Source organism: Chelonoidis abingdonii, chromosome 2 (assembly GCF_003597395.2).
Source record: "Chelonoidis abingdonii isolate Lonesome George chromosome 2, CheloAbing_2.0, whole genome shotgun sequence".
NCBI lineage: Eukaryota > Metazoa > Chordata > Testudines > Testudinidae > Chelonoidis > Chelonoidis abingdonii.
The window spans coordinates 32,880,911-32,893,567 of NC_133770.1; positions in this window are offsets into that span (position 1 = coordinate 32,880,911).

The following is a 12,657-nucleotide window of genomic DNA, read 5'->3' on the forward strand; positions in this document are numbered from 1 at the left end:
ATTTAATGCATCCTTGAAATTTTTACTACCGTAAATTGCAAGGTAGAAGAGGAGAATTGGAAGAACCTGATTATTGGGCCCAGTTTCTCCTCTTTCTTGAAATCCTTTTTTCCTCTCCCCTCTCTGGTAGTCCATGTCTGCAGATTTTGACTTGTGTTTAGTTTTTCTTGGAGGCAGAGTTCATGTGCCCTTGATTATTTACACAAGAGAGCAAATTGAACCATGAAAACCTCAGATGAGAGCTTATCTGAGGGCAGAATAAGGTTCTTATTCACTTTGTACAAGTGTAGTCTTGACAGTACAGTTTGATTAGCTCTAAACATGTCACTGTGATGTCAGCTTAATTCTAACAATTAAGAAGTGACCAAAAAAGGCATTCATTCCATTAACTGTTTATATTCTGCATGTATTCTTGTTAGATGGGGACATCACATAAACCATGCACAGGTAAAAACTTTATTTTTTCCACAGTTTTTTAGTCCTCCAGTACTTAGAAATGCTAGTAGCACATTTACATGATACATAATTATATTTAAGAGATAGAACAGATTGGATTTTGTCTGTATTAGGATAAAATATACATAGTAATGTTACATGTTGATTCTTTATTACTATCTACACTATAAGATTACTTGTTACTTATAGGCTTATGCAAATATTGCTCAAGACACTGATGCTGTCTTTTTCATAGTATGAAGGTGTCGGTACTGAAAATGGCCTATAACCATCTCAGTCAAGTTATTTGATAAAAAAACTTAACATGTCTGTTTGGCATCAAATATTAAATTTGTATTGACATATGACTTGATTCTTCTCTCATACCTGTTCTACATCAGTGTAGCTCCAGTAACTGTATCAGGTTACTCATGATTTACTGCTGTGAGTGGAGTGTTAAGCCCTATAACAGGACGGCCTGCCCCTTTAAAGGCCAGGGGAGCAGTGGAGCAGCTGTTCCTGTTCTGGAGAGGAGCCCAGAAGGCAGGTGCTGGAAATCATTTGACCTAGCTGGGCAGCATTTAGTGACTGGGACAGATGAGTCCCAGGTTGGGGATATAAATGAGGGCCCCAAGAGCATTCAGTTAGCTAGAGCAAGAGAGGGCTAGGAGTGTACCCTCCTGGCTACAGCAGTAGCTGTAAGAGGGAAGACAAGCTGGTGAAGATCCTGCCCATTTTGCTATGGGAGGCTAGAGGACCCCCGCAATCTCAGCTGACAACAGAACTGCTGCTTTTCTGGTTTTTATTCTAGTTTCCCTTTTTTGTGGCAATGAATAACCAGAGCCCCCCGGAAAATGCTACAAACTGAACTTAGTGTGGCTGTTTGTTTGTTTGTCCCAGGCTGGTGAATGGGTCCATCAGTCTACGTACACATAATTATTTCCTTTAGCCCCCAGGCCTTGCTAACAAGTTCAAGTTTTCAGGATAGATTCTCAGCAGGTGTAAATCAGCCTAGCTCTGTTAACTTCAGTGCAATTATACTGATTTGTCATGAGGTGCTGGTTCTTCATTTTTAAAGTCCATTTTAATATAACATTTGTCATTATTTTTTTACTGTACCTAAATTTCTGATTCCTTTCCAGGTCTAATGGACATCCATAAGATTTGCTGAAACTATTCCATTGATATTATAGGTCTGATTTTTCAAGGCAGGCCCTCAAACATAAAGCACCCAAAACAACTTTTGGCCACTTTTGAGAAATTTGGGTTATTTGGTTTTTGTGATATGATAGCTTATATTGCTAGTTACCCAACAGGGTGGCAACACTGCTATATCAAGCAGTGAAAAATCTGTTCTGTAATACCTCTCCACTATCTTGTGATTTAGGAAGACAGGAGAGCAGATTTCTGCCTGGCTCAGCCTTCAGCAATGTGGCAAACAGATCTCCCGGTGTGTGAGGAGAGTAATAAAGTGTACAACTGTCACAATTTTACAATAGCTCACAATTTAAAGTTAGAAAGACAAGGTGGGTGAGGTAATATCTTTTATTGGACCAACTTCTGTTCGTGAGAGAGACAAGCTTTTGAGTTTGCACAGTTAGTCAGCAGCAGAGACAGGAAGAGGAAAAGGTCACAAGAGGACAGCATCCATGACCGGCATCAGATTTCAGAGTAAGGACTATAAGGGAGAAAATAAGGAACATTTGGAGCAAATTAGGCCACTAATCGGAAAATAAGGAACAGTTGGTTGCTGTAGATATTGGATGATGTAGGCAGATTTGGATCATTGTAATATTGCTTTGTAATGGTTTCTGCTACTGAGAACAAGAAAGATGGTGGTAAAAATGATTCTGTGGGTCCTGGGTCTAATGGACTGTTTTGCTATAGTAGCACTTCTAACAGAGCCTGGTGGCAGGGGTGGGGGGAGGATTTGCATTGCTGTTAGAGCTCCGCTTCTCTAAAGAGGGTGGGTTTTTTAATGACTTAAATACATATTTTACATATTTCTGCTGGAAATATCATTTTAGATTCCATGTAGAGTATTCAGCTGAGACAGGGAAGATGGTTTTGCAGTTAAAACCCAAAATGTAGCAGACGAATAATGTATGAGACAAGATAAAGTAACCAGACAAGAACATGTTTGCTAATGTCTATTTCCCAGAGATCAAATGTTGAGGAGGACCTGAGCACATGCACATGATGCATGAAAGAAGATCAGATGCTGGAGCACATTCAGTCCCCAAAAAGGCCACTTTTAAGGCTGGCCACACTACAGCTCTAACTATATCACTGCATGGGTGTCTAGTTTAATTATAGGTCTCTATATTAGAGCACTGTTTTTGTTATTCCCATGGATGGGACAACACAGCTATAGAATCAAGTTAGGGAAATACTTATAATCTATATCCAGACCATATTTCAAACAGAAAAGCCACATTAGAACTACACTCCTTGCTATGCTGCAGAGCTGCTTAACATAGTGCTGTTTAACATGGCTGGATGAGATAAATTCTCTTATTAGAAGCTGACTGTATTGTATGCATGCATATAGGATTACTGAATAAACAGGTGCCACAGTTAGATTTTGAAGGGATAAACCACTATACTGTAAAAAAAATTAGTGATTGTGTAATCCATATACTTAAGATGCAGTGTGTTCTTTATTTATGTATTTAAGTCCAAAAAGAGAAACAGGGGAAGAGACACGAACTTTAGCTGAATCCTCTGCCTGTGCAGCTGGGTGGAAAGCAGGGCAGCTTAGCTGGAAGGGCTTAGAGTAGTGGTGGGCAACCTGCAGCCCATGAAGGCCACAGGGAGCTGTGGGGGTGGGGGGCATGCCTACAGATAGGGAGACATTTTGCTGATGTTGACTATCTGCAATCAGTTTACCCTGCTGGGCCACATGTGGGCTGTGGATTGCTTAGACACATCTAGGTGAGGTGTGTGGTAGAGGAGATGTGCTCAGTAGCTGTTTCTGGAGATGTACAGAAAGTTTCTACTACGGGGAATCAGTCCTCACATTCACTATCTGAGACCTGTGCCAACTGGAGATCCGGAGGGAAAAGTTACAAACAGGGGAGTTGGAGGCCTCCCTATGGGCTCAGTGGTTGGTTGATGCAGGACCAAGAAACGCGACTGCTGTAAAGGCTGCATCCCAATATCTGCAGCACTTTGGGAATCTGATGCCCGTATTCAATCTTACTAGAAACCAAGGAGACAATCAGCTGTTAGCTGAGGGACTAGAATTTGCTGCTGGTTATAAGGATCTCTGGACTGTATCTTTCCTGAGGAGATTATGAAGGATTTGGAAGGGAATTAAGAAACTACTATTCTCTTCAGGCTCTGGAGAATCCAGGTGGCACTCATGTAAATTTTTAAGGTCAAACTATGAGTCCACAGAGGGACTCAGCATTACAATGCTCAGTGTTGCAGCACCTTACTTTTAGGTGCCTAGAAAATTACAGGAACAACACTACGATGCATAAAGCCTGAGTTAGGCACTAGGCTCCCCGTACAATGCAGGGGGAGAGAGAGGCACCTAAGTATGCAATCCACAAAAGCCAGCATGCTAGGCAGAGAGCAGCCTACGCTAACCAGTGGGAGATACTAATAAGAGGGGTGTGTCCTGAACCCTGCTCTTCTCATGGAGATAGGCACCTGCCTGGACTTAGTCACCTATCTCTGCTTGTTGTCCATAACCTGGAACTGCTCTCCCGGAGTCAGGTGGCTTAGGCATCTAAGTTGTTTTTTGTGCCTACATCAGCTGCACAAACAAAAAACAGTGGGGGTGCCCACCTTGTAACTTTTAGCCCAGTTGTTAGGGCACTTACCTAGGATGTGGAGACCCAGGTTCAATCTCCTTTCCCACGAGAGGGGGAGATACCTGTTCAAATCCATCTCCTATCACTGCTGAAATTTTATAATGTGGGCACCACTAGCACTTCCTTCTCTGCTAGATTTTGAATGAGGCCTGATGTGGTAGACATCCTTTCAACTAACTTGCCCCTTTCAATGTGGTAGTCATCTCTGAACCTGCATCTCACCAGTTTCCCTTTGAGCAGGTAGGGATTCATAGACTCTAGGACTGAAAGGGACCTCGAGAGGTCATCAAGTCCAGTCCCCTGCCCTCATGGCAGGACCAAATACTGTCTAGACCATCCCTGATAGACATTTATCTAACCTACTCTTAAATATCTCCAGAGATGGAGATTCCACAACCTCCCTAGGCAATTTATTCCAGTGTTTAACTACCCTGACAGTTAGGAACTTTTTCCTAATGTCCAACCTAAATCTCCCTTGCTGCAGTTTAAGCCCATTGCTTCTTGTTCTATCATTAGAGGCTAAGGTGAACAAGTTTTCTCCCTCCTCCTGATGACACCCTTTTAGATACCTGAAAACTGCTATCATGTCCCCTCTCAGTCTTCTCTTTTCCAAACTAAATAAACCCAATTCTTTCAGCCTTCCTTCATAGGTCATGTTCTCAAGACCTTTAATCATTCTTGTTGCTCTTCTCTGGACCCTCTCCAATTTCTCCACATCTTTCTTGAAATGCGGTGCCCAGAACTGGACACAATACTCCAGTTGAGGCCTAACCAGCGCAGAGTAGAGCGGAAGAATGACTTCTCGTGTCTTGTTTACAACACACCTGTTAATGCATCCCAGAATCACGTTTGCTTTTTTTGCAACAGTATCACACTGTTGACTCATATTTAGCTTGTGGTCCACTATGACCCCTAGATCTCTTTCTGCCATACTCCTTCCTAGACAGTCTCTTCCCATTCTGTATGTGTGAAACTGATTGTTCCTTCCTAAGTGGAGCACTTTGCATTTGTCTTTATTGAACTTCATCCGGTTTACCTCAGACCATTTCTCCAATTTGTCCAGATCATTTTGAATTTTGACCCTGTCCTCCAAAGCAGTTGCAATCCCTCCTAGTTTGGTATTGTCCGCAAACTTGATAAGCATACTTTAGATAAGCGTATCTGATGCCCCAAGTCAATAATCTTCTGGATTGCCTCTGTCAAGCCTGCTTTATTACAACATTAGATCTAACTAAAGGGCTATTGAAAAATTCCCCTTACTCCTGATGGGAACCCTCCCTCCCCCACCACACCTTTTCTACTCCAGTGAGCCTATTCCAATTGTTACCATGCTTTTTGGTTTGCATGAGACCCTGGCCACCTTTCAAAGGCTGATGGACCAGGTGTTAAGGCGCCCCCATCGCTTTGCCACAGCCTATCTAGATGATGTAGTAGTCTACAGTGGGGACTGGCCCAAACCTTCAGAATCTAGCAGACATCCTTCAAGCCCTACAAGAGGCCCATTTAACAGCAAAACCAAAGTAGTACAAGGTGGGAAAACAGGAAATGAAATATTTGGGGTATTTATTAGGGAATGGTAAGGTACAACCCCTAGTGGACAAAGTTGAGGTCCTAGCAAAAAAAAAAATCATACCAAAACCTAAAAAGCAGGTACAGGCCTTCCTGTGCCTAGCAGGGTACTATAGAAGATTTGTGCCCAATTTTGCCTTATTGGCTACATTTTTTACTGACATTGTTTAAAAAAAATCAACCTCTTAACAAGTCACATGGTCATCCTTCACACTCCCACCACCCGAGTGTGATCAAGGATTTCAGAAAATTAAACAGATTATATGCAATAAGCCATTACTGCACAGTCCTGAGTTCTCTCAAGAAGTCATTCTACAGATGCCTTGCACCGTGCTGCGGTGCTATCCCAAACCGTCATGGACAAGAGCTCTCTATCTTCTATATAGGTAGAAAATTCCTAGACTGGGAAACCTGATACTCTGTCCTCATGAAGGAATGCATAGCTATACACTAGGCCACAGAGGCATTGACCTGCTACCTGTTTGATACACCCTTTGTCTAGGTTACTAACCATGCAGTACTATGGTGGATCCAAACCATGAAGGGCTCAAATAGGTGCTATAAGATAGGACCAATAAAAAAAATTCAGCACATTGAGGCATCTTTTTCAATAAACGTGCTGTAGCATCTTCCAGTAAAGGGGAAAATGGCACAGATTTAATTGCCATGTTGCTTTTCAGGTCCTATGAAATATGAGGTTTTGAGAATTCACCTAACATTTGTTATGGCTTGTAAGGGTGCTGGGGAAAAGAGGGTAAAAGGAACTTTTCTTCATCCCTCTTGCATACGCATGCAGGCCCAAAGCGAACTGCTGCTGCTAGCACTTCGAGACCCAGGGTAGGGTAGCTAGCATGCCTGGTGGCATCCCAGGTGGGCATGGCATCTCAGTTAATGGAGAGCCAGTCAGTACCACATTCCTTCCCCTTCCTAGCATGACTTCTGGAAGTAGGCACGGGGTAAACATGTGGTCAATTCTAAAGTAGCAGCAAGACAGACTGCTCCAGAACCTGCACAGGCAGAATAACTGAAAGCCTCCCATTGGCCACTATAAATCTATTCTTTCTCCCCACATCCTTACTCAGCTGTAAATAAGAATCTTCAGTTTCTAATTTTCTGCTTTAAGAGAGACATTGATCCACATTCTGATCTCAGTTACACCAGTGTAAGTCGGGAGTCTTCTTAATGGATGTGGAGCTTGCCAAGCCAATTTGCAGCAGTCTCATCAGCAAAGTGCAGAGTCCTCAGACCACCATGAAATTTGGTCAGAGGGAAGCCAGCACAGTGATATGTGACATTCTGTCTTTATCCACAACTGTATATCAAATCCTTTTATTGTCCCAACCTGCAAAGGCTGGCTGAACATTGACCCTGACCTGTCCAGAACTGGTTCAAAAGGGCATATGAATGGTGTGGCAAATCAAAGCTAGGTACATGCACGTAATGTCAGTTGTAAGAGACTTGTTTCTGACTAGGGTGACCAGATAACAAGGGTGAAAAATCAGGATCGGGATGGGGGGGCGTAATAGTTACCTATATAAGACACAGCCCCAAATATTGGGACTGTTCCTATAAACTCAGGACTTCTGGTCACTCTGTTTCTGACATCGGCTGAAGTCTATTCTTCACACCACATTGATGTCACAGAGAAATCTGGCGTAGGGCTAAGTGGGCCCACAATGGCTGCCTTCTCAACAAGTGAGCTCTTGGGTAGTCAAAGTAGTCGGTGTACAGTGGTAACTCCTTTCAAATCAATGAGAGAAACCCTGGTGCCTACTGAGTTAATCAGAGTTTTGTTAGTGGCTTCAATAGGACCAAGATGTCACAATATGGCTTTACACTCGTATCATAAGCCTTTCTCCCAAATCTGGGCCTTAGCGTCCAAAATCTGGGTGCTTAGCATGAACCTCCAAGCTTAATTACCAGCTTGGATCTGATCTCGCTGCCACCAGCCAGGAATTTCCAGGGCCTGACTCCCTCTCTGGTCTCCCAAAACCTTTTCTGGGGGACCCCAAGACTCAGAAGCCCTGAGTCTCACACCAAAGGGAAAACAACCTCCTCCCCTTGTCTCCTCTTTATCTCATCCCCAGCTCCCCCTCCCTGGGCTATCCTGGGCGATACTGTACTTAAACTCCTTGAATGCAAAACAGAGAGGGCAATTTACCTTCCCCCCTCCTTCTTCCCCTGAGGCTATGCATTCAAACCTAGTCAAGCTAACACCAAGAGATTTCCCCCCTCCCTTCGTTCCTTAGCCTTAACCAGAGAAAAACCTCAAACAGGTTTTAAAAAGAAAGCTTTATATAAAAAAGAAAGAAAAAGACATAAAAATATCTTCTGTATCAAGGTGACAATTATACAGAGTCAATTGCTTAAAAGAAAAAATATGAATAAACAGCCTTATTCAAAAAGAGATACAATTTAAACATTCCAGCACACACACATGTAAATACAAAACAAAACATATAAAAGCCTATTGTTTTGCTACCTTTGTACTTACAACTGGGAAACTGAAGATGAGAAGCTTACAGATAGAAAAAGATCCCCTCTCATAGCTGAGAGCCAGACAAAGACACAGACCCAAGACAAAGAAGACCCACAAATTCCCTCCCTTAAGCTTTTAAAAAATCTGGTTTCCTGATTGGTCCTCTGGTCAGGTGTTTGGTTCCCTTTGTTATCCCTTTACAGGTAAAAGAAACATTAACCCTTAGCTATCTATTTATGACAACTCGTGTAAAATTGGTTTAAGGGTGATCAGAATCAGGCTCACCAACTTTCAGTAAACAGCAACAGTGTTCCTTTTAACAACAGGTTTTATGCTGTAAGCACACCTACCTGTTCTCCACTGAGGCTACCAGGGGGCTATTCCAAAAGAGGAGCAGGATCAAGAGAAGGAAAAATATTTCAGTTCAAAAGAACAAAGCAGGGAAATGTTACTTTAAAAAAAAATCCTTGCATAATTTTCCTTGCTTGTGAGTCAGTACTAACTTGGGGGATGTGGGATTTTCTTTTCTTACCACTGACAGACACAGAATGACATAACAGCAACAACTGTACTATTTACCACATACCACAACCATTTTTAAAAGGGACAAACCACAAAAGTAACTTTTTAATAAGCTTATCAGTTAGATCTCTGAGTGTTGACATCAATCTCCTGTAGATGCATATGATTTTCTACCAACTATCAGATTGCTGTTCATTTTTCTGATTACATAATTGATATGTAGCTCTTCTATAGCTCTTTCCGTTCAGAGCTCCCCAAGCACTTTCTTTTTAATTTACTTACACTGTGTGTTAGGGAAGGAGGCATGACAAGGTCTTTGGTCAGATTTTGCACTGCCATGTCCTTGTGTAGTTATGTACACTTGGTATATAAGGAACACCAGCAGATCTAGTGCCAAACAGTCAAAAGCATTCCAAATACTGTTTTCAAATGTTTATGTATTAAATATTTGTTTTCTAGAAGAAAGTGTTTGGTGCTCTCTCTGAGGCTAACTGACTGCTCTCACACTTCCCATTTTCCTGCACTTTAGCTTACCTCTCTGCTGAAGCACAGACCAGTGGATTGTGGGGCCCCAGTTCCTGGTGTGGGGGCCTGTGATGGAGGTAAAGTTTCGGTTGCTCAAGGCAGACCAATACTGCAACCATTGCTGGGTTGGTAGGTTATTGTCTCTTGCTGCCACTCTAAGTGTGGCTGGCCCACCAAGAGACTGGCCTTCCTACTCCTAGATAATTCAGCCTCTAGTTTTCTTGACTGCCACTGCAGTGAATGCAGGGCAACACTGTTAAACCTATGGCACTGCAAACCTGGGGAGAATGTGCAGGTATTTTTCCTAGGACAATGTTGTCCATGAGCTCTACCACTGTCTTGGCCTCTGAGTTTAACCATCAGGTAGCCAAGTCCCAGAGATTTTGAGCTACTGCCTGGGGGTGTGCCCCATTAGGGAATGGCTCCAAGTGAAATTTCTTATGATAAGCCTCTGGAGAAAGACTGAGGCGGTCCATGATGGCTGCCTTTAGCATTGTGCCTTATCCACCCTCAGGCCCTGATAAGCTTCTTGGGCCTTTCTGTTGAGGTACAGGGCCAGTTGCACCACCCAGGAACTCCTCCTCCAGCCTGCTGTGGTGGTGATGTGCTCAAAAGTGGTCAGATAGGCCTCTGGGTTATCACTGCTGCCCATCCTGGAAAAAGTGAGACTGGGTGAAGTTCTGGGGCAGGCCTGGCCTCTGTGGCTGTTCCTATCTCTTGGCAACCACTAAGAGAGAAAGCAGGCCATTTGTACTTGGAACTGTCTATTCCACTCAGATGCAGGAGCTGCTGGGTGGCCAGGAGTGCCTGCTGAAATTGGCAGTTTCTATTGTTCTCTGACAGTTTTTCATTCACCATTAGTCAAAATATCTCCTCTGTGGCTCTTCTTGATGAAGATGTTCAGGTCAGGGTCTCTGCTCAGGTGCCACATGTAAAGGATTGGGGCCTATCTTATAGCACTCTCCTCCTACCAGAGTAGCCTTTGTTTTTGCTGAGCCAGCTTATCTCACTCTTTGGGGTAACACTGAAGTGCTCTCACAGAATCCAGAAAAGCTGTTTTCAGCAGGGTTAGTTTTTATTTTAAGCCATCTTAACAAAACAAGACCTCACAGACTCTTTCCTCAAAGTCTGTGCAGCCTGAGTAGCTGCTTCCCCAAATCTGTCCCTCACACCAGTATGTTCAGCAACCCAAAATTTCCTGGCTCTTACTTCAGAGCCTCAGTAATAAAAGAACTCCATATTTTGTCCATTTGGTTTCTGGAGCCATTCCTCTCTGCAGTTGTTCCAGCAGCAGTCCCTAGGGCACAAAGCCACAAGCCCCTCAGTTTTCTGGAGGATATTACTATCTTCCCTTCTCTGTTTCCTGCAGCCTTTTCTGAGGATCAGCTAATTAAGTTCCAGCTGTTTTCCCAGATGCAGTGGGAGCAGGAGGGGGGTGCTAACCAGCTAGGTGCAGGCCTCTGACCCCAGAAGAATGGTTTCCCTTATAAGGTCACAGCTCTTTGAGTCTTAGGCTATGTCTACACTACAGCTTATGTTGGCATAACTTATGTCGCTCAGGGGTTTGAATAAATGTCCTATCAGCACAGAGCATCTTCACCAGACGTGCTGCAATGGTGCAGCTACCTCAGTGCAGCTGTGCCACTGCAGTGCTGTAAATGTAGACAAGCCCTTAGTCTAATGGAGTTCAAGTTAATGTAATTTACATGCTGAAGATTTAGAAGAGAAGGGTGTAACAAGAAAAACAGCAAACACTATGCTATACATAAAAGGGCATAAATTGCAATCATTACAGCAGTGCTTTACTGAATAGTGTATTGACTCTTATTTCAAACATGCATCACCTTAAACATCAACAATTCAAATAACCTATAATCCAAAAGCAGGTGAAATACATTGTAGTGAGGGGGCATAGCTTCCCTTTGAGATTGACAGGGAGGGAAAGCCACACACACCCTGGTGGGTGGAACCAGGAGGTCCACACCCACCCTGCCAGACATAGAAGGGTGGGGACAGGAAAAGGAAGTACAAAAGGTGGGCCTTGCAGTTCAGTGGGGCTGCTGAGGGAGATAGATGCTTCTAACTCAGGGGTTGGCAACCTTTCAGAACTGGTGCGCCAAGTCTTCATTTATTCACTTTAATTTAAGGTTTCACGTGCCAGTAATACATTGTGATGTTTTTTAGAAGGTTTCTCTCTATAAGTCTATATATTATATAACTAAACTATTGTTGTATTGTAAAATAAACAAGGTTTTCAAAATGTTTAATAAGCTTCATTTAAAATTAAATTAAAATGTTGATCTTACACTGCTTGGCCCGCTCAGCCCTCTGCTGGTCTCGGGTTCCGTTCACCTAGGCTGGCAGCGGGCTGAGCGGGGCCTGCGGCTGGGATCCCAGCTGGCAAGGGGCTGGCAGCCAGAACCCCAGACCGGCAGCAGACTGTGTGGGGCCAGCGGCTGGGACCCCAACCGGCAGTGGCTGTGTGGCTCAGCCCGCTGCCTGTCTGGGGTTCCATCGCCGGCTTCCAGCCAGGATCCTGGCTGCTGGACCCACTCAGCCCGCTGCCAGCCCTGCCCACATACAGTGGGTAACTACCTTCTCCCTGGTTCAATCCCATTCTCTTTCTCTCTCTCTGCACTGAGCTGAGGGTGGGAGTGCACTGAGCACAAGGCTGGCATTGTAGGGTCAGGCCAGGAACTAGAATGAGGGAGTGGGCTCAGGGTTGGGGCAGGAGGTTTGGGTGTGGAGCGCTTACCTGGGCAGCTCCCATTTGGTGTGAGGGGTGCAGGTGGGAATGTGGTGGTGGTGGTGGTGCAGGAGCCCCCGTTTGGTGCTCTGGGTTGGGGTGGAGATGTGGGGGGTGCAAGAGTAAGGGCAGAGGGCTGGAAACATGTGAGGGGGGTGCAGGTGTTAGGGCTTGGGGGGCCAGGGTACGTGTGGGTGTGCCAGAGTCAGGGCTGGGGTTGTGGGGACGGGATGAAGGAGTCAAGCAGAGGGCTGTGTGTGTGTCAGGGGGGTTCAGGGCTCAGGGCAGGGGCCTGGGGGTTGGGCAGGGCTCAGGGCAGAGGGCTGGGTGTGTGTGTGGGGGGGTCAGAGCAGAGGGCTGGGGTCATGGGGTGCTCACGGCAGGGGGCTGGAGGAGGCCCCAATTCCACCAACCTCTGCCCCAAGGCCCTGCCCCTGCTTCTTCTCTGCCTCTGCTGGGAGCTGCAAGCACGCTGACTCCACTCCTCCCAAGGGCCATCAGCTGATCAGCTGGCAGGGAGGGAGAGAGAAAGGGACAGAAATGAGGAGGAGGGGCAGGAA